Genomic DNA, 5,050 nt, shown 5'->3' on the forward strand with positions numbered 1-5,050 from the left:
TCAGGACGTGGGTGGGACACCCCCAGATTCTATAACGACATAAACTAGGTTCATGACCATTACATCGTTCTAAAGGTGTTTTGGGGATTGATTTTGATGGCATGACATTGAGAATGTCGTTCGCGATTTCAATTGCATGTCCCCAGAATGAAGTTGGTAGAGTTGAGTAACTAAGCATGCATCTAACCATTTCCAATAAATTTCTGTTCCGGCGTTCTGCTACACCATTTTGTTGCGGAGTACCTGGGGCAGTAAGTTGTGATAAAATTCCAAGTTCAGTTAAAACCCAAATTCTTTGTAATCTCATTTTATTATCAATAAAAGAATAGAAATCATTTTTTGACTTGGTCAATCACTTTGCTCACATGTTTTATTTTCATGATTATTTGTTTAATATAAACTTCTATTAAATCCCGAGCATATAGCTAATCTTATTTATAGTGACGTAATCACAGTGGAATATAAATATGATTATATGTTCAAAAATAAGTTAGTCCTAAGATTAGTCAGTGCACCGGATTTACATTGACTTGCCAATCTACGATATGATCTACTTACACATTACAGTGTTATGTTCTTTCCAGAACATTAGCAAAGTAGATAAGATCGGATGTATTTGTTACATCGGACAGGACCGATATTGACAGTTGATAAGATAAGTAAACATACCGTTATTATCTATTCTAGTCATATCATATAGTTGACCATAGGTCAATTCAATCTCAATTCTGAGTGGTTAGTATTCTAACTGATTGTATTATTTGAGTTCTTTGACTTGTTCGTTACCAGCTTACCCTACGGACTAGCCCATACTTACATCTTGGGAACTCGGTAGTATAATTGAGTGGGAGTGTTAATCATAGATATGAACATCTATAGCTTCTGATGAAGAAGTGAAACGATGGTTTCCTTTTAGTTTGGTTCAAGGTGTTAAATGATAGAGATCTCATTTCAGTAATTAAATTAGTTTACTGAAATATCATTTACAAGGAACTAAGTGTTTTAAGGATAAAATACAATGAGGGGTAAAACGGTATTTTAGTCCTATCTCATTGTAGACCGTCTATAGAGGATTGAGTGACAATTATGGTTGTAACAATGGATAATTAATAGCGTATCTATATTTGTTATAGAGCGTTCTATGAATTCAAGAGTGCAATTCCGAGTCTATAGTGGAGTCACGAGGAATTAATAAGTTAGTAAATTTATTTGTTAGATTTATGATAACTTATTGGAGCTTGATTTCATAGGCCCATGGTCCCCATTGTACCTTGGTTAAAATCATCTAGATAGTCTCAATTAATTGATTTAATTATCAATTAGAATTATCAAAGTTGACCAGGTCAATTTTGGATAGTTTCACAGAGTTGTGTAATTTTGAGAAGAAAAGAGAAATTATGGCAGATTTATTAATTAAGATAAATTGGTATCTAAATTAATAAATAAATTTAAATCAAGGTTCAAATTATAAATAATTAATTTGATAAAGGATTTAAATAATTATTTAATTAATTAAATTAATAGAAAATAATACAGGTCTTGATTTTAAGTCCAATGGGCTTATAATCAAATGGGAAATTTCACGGGCCTATAGCCCATGATAATTTCGACCTAGGGCTTCAAAATAGCTATTATTTTATTGATTTTTTAATTAAATTAAATGGCCTAATCGAGTCTATAAAAGGAGTGCTTAGAGAGAAGATTTTAGAGACGACAGATAAGTCACAAGTCAGATTTTCTGATAGTTTTATATTCTCTCTAAACACAAGTCCTTTTCTAAGCCACTTTGTAATTTTCTCTTCTTCTCTCTATATCTATCTCATGTGCTGAGAATTGCCCACACTAGTCTAGGTGGTTCTAAGGATACATTGGAAGATCGTGAAGAAAATAGAAGATCGGTTCAGTTTCTTGATAATACTCTGCGACAGAGAGGATACAAGAGTTAGAGAAACTGAAGGAAGGACTCTTTAATTCCGCTACGTATACTGTAAGTATTATATTTTTTGTTTCTCTTTGAATTCAATTTTAGAAACATGTTTTAGGCTATCCCGTATTAATTTGTTTAATATTAGATATACATGAAAATAAATAAAGATCCTGTATAAGTTTTTTCCTACAGTTTTGGGGATTGATTTTGATGGCATGACATTGAGAATGTCGTTCGCGATTTCAATTGCATGTCCCCAGAATGAAGTTGGTAGAGTTGAGTAACTAAGCATGCATCTAACCATTTCCAATAAATTTCTGTTCCGGCGTTCTGCTACACCATTTTGTTGCGGAGTACCTGGGGCAGTAAGTTGTGATAAAATTCCAAGTTCAGTTAAATGATCTTGGAATTGCATATCCAAATATTCTCCACCCCTATCAGATCGCAAGATCTTTAACGTTTTACCTAGTTGGTTCTGAGCCATTGATTGGAATTCCTGAAACTTTGAAAATGTTTCTGATTTCCTATGCATTAGGTTAAGACATGAGTATCTAGAGTAATCGTCAATGAAAGTGACGAAATACTCAAAACCACCCATGGCTTGTACATTCAAAGGTCCACAAACATCTGAATGCACAAGACCAAGTGGTTCTTTGGCCCTATCACCCTTTGCAGAGAATGGACGCTTGGTCAGTTTGCCTTCTAGACAAGATTCACAGACAGGTAATTCACCTAAGGTGAGTTCCCTCAAAGGTCCGTCCTTTGTAAGTCTTTGAATCCTATCATAGCCAATGTGACCTAGTCTCAAGTGCCATAAATACGTCATATTATCGTTATCGATCTTTTGACGTTTATTGGTCCTAGGTTTATCTACTTTGAATAAATCATTATTAAGAGTGAGAGGTTCGTTAGGTCGCAGAATATAAAGCCTGTTTTCCGAACATGTAATACACAATTGTGACCCATTGAAAGAAATAAATATATTAAAACTTGTGAAAGTCATAACAAATTGTTCTAATTGCAACATGGAAACTAAAATTAAATTTCTACTAAAATTCGGAATGAAAAAGACATCTTTTAAAATTAAAAATTTATTTCTGAACTTCAGACGAGCTCTTCCTATAGCTTGGACCGCAACGAACGCTCTGTTCCCAACTCTAAGCTTTAAGCCGCCTTCGTCCACTTCCTCCCACAATTCTAGAAGCTATAAAAAGTTACAAACATGGTTAGTAGATCCAGAATCAATAATCCAAACAGAGTTATCATTCTCTATAACACATGTTTCCAAGATAAATGAACTATAATCATTACCTTTGTTTTTAGCTGCTAGAAACTTGGGGCAATCCTGTTTCCAATGCCCCTTCTCTTTGAAGTGAAAACACTTACCTTTACCTTTCTTGTTTTTCTTGTTCTTCCCCTTAGGCGTCTGTGCACTAGGTTGTGCAATCTTCTTTGCAGCCTTTGCAGGCTTGGGGTTGTTGTTTTGTCCACCTTTCCTCTTATTTCCAGCTTTCGAAGACGAAGCTTGGTTAGCTTCACCCTTAGCTGGATCAGCAGCAATAGTAGTAGTTGTCTTCTTTTCTCCTCCCTTACTTGGTCCACCGTTGATAGACTTAGAAGTCTAAATCTCATTCATGAGCTGCGTTAGACCATAGTTGAGTTAATTCAACACATAGTTGGTGGTGAATGGTAGGAAAGCTGGAGAGAGACTGTTGAGGATTAAGCCAACTTGAGTTTCCTCATCAATTATGGCTCCATGCAGTTCAGCTTCCTAAAAGTAGTTTGTCATCTTAATCAGGTGATCACGAACATGTTGAGAAGGTGCCATCCGAGCATTGGCATATTTCTTGGTGGCCTCAAAACGAGTCTGCGTTGACTTGGCACCAAACATGTCTTGGAGCTGATCCATGATTTCATTGGCTGTCTCGACATTCTCCATCTTTGTCTTGAGAGTATCGACCATACTAGTCAACATGTAGTACCGCGCCTTTTTGTTAGCCGCCTGTCAACACTCATACTTGTCCCTCACAGACTTGGTAGCTCCTTCAGCTGGAACTTCAGGGGATTCCTCAGTCATGACAAACTTGGAGTTGTCACTAATCAACAAAATGTTGATGTTTTGCTTCCATTTAAGGAAGTTTTCTCCAGTGAGTTTCTCCATCGAAAGTTGAGAAAGGATGGGAGTAGACACAACCATAACTTAAAACTACAAATTACCAATAAAATAGAAGTCAATCACATTTTCTCAATAAAACTTATACTCACACAAATTTCAAGAAATAACACAACATATACAAAAAATATGTAAGATATGAGAAAAAAAATACAAAAAACAATCATATCTCTATTTCTTTAGGTTTTTAACTAATCTATGATATCTTTGTCCCGGTTGGCGAGAGTAAAAAAATACCACTAGTTAAATAGAGTTGTAAACTCATTTAATAATAGACACCACTATTAACAACCTTCTATTCGATCAAAATAATAAAACAAAATCTCTTATTTTATGAGCTAGACCCACAGTTTCGATAATCATAGATTTAGTCCTAGTAGTCACGGTAGGGGTGAGTCTAGTAGAATTTGACCTATAATTATCTATCTTTCGAAATCTAACCTTGTCAAAATAACTAATGAACACCTTCTGTAGGGGGACGAATCAAAGCGCCTCGAGGCCCTATTAAGCTATTGACTATGTTAAACCAACAGTGGAGATCGAATAAAATTCTTAAAATAAGCTCATTATTAAATTAAAAAATAGTATTTTTATTATTTATTTTTAGAAAATTAATGACTATGGTTTTCCAAAAAAAAATTAAACAGATTAAATTTTTAAATCCAAAGCCCTATAATTTCCTATTAATTATAAAGTGTCACATTGAAACAAATTCAATTAATTTAGAATTAATTTGTTGCTAATCAATATTTAGGTTTAACTAATATAATGAACCTATACAATTAAGTCCAACTCAGGTAAATGGGCTTTAACAATTGGGCTTGTATGGAGGAGGACTAGGTCCAGTATGTCGTTCCCACTACAAAAGCCCCATATCTTTTATACAAGGTCCAAAAGACAAGAATTTAAACCTTCATTTTATTAATTGATCAGACTCACTATAGTCATGC

This window comes from Humulus lupulus, chromosome X (genome assembly GCF_963169125.1).
Source record: "Humulus lupulus chromosome X, drHumLupu1.1, whole genome shotgun sequence".
In the NCBI taxonomy this organism is placed as follows: domain Eukaryota; kingdom Viridiplantae; phylum Streptophyta; class Magnoliopsida; order Rosales; family Cannabaceae; genus Humulus; species Humulus lupulus.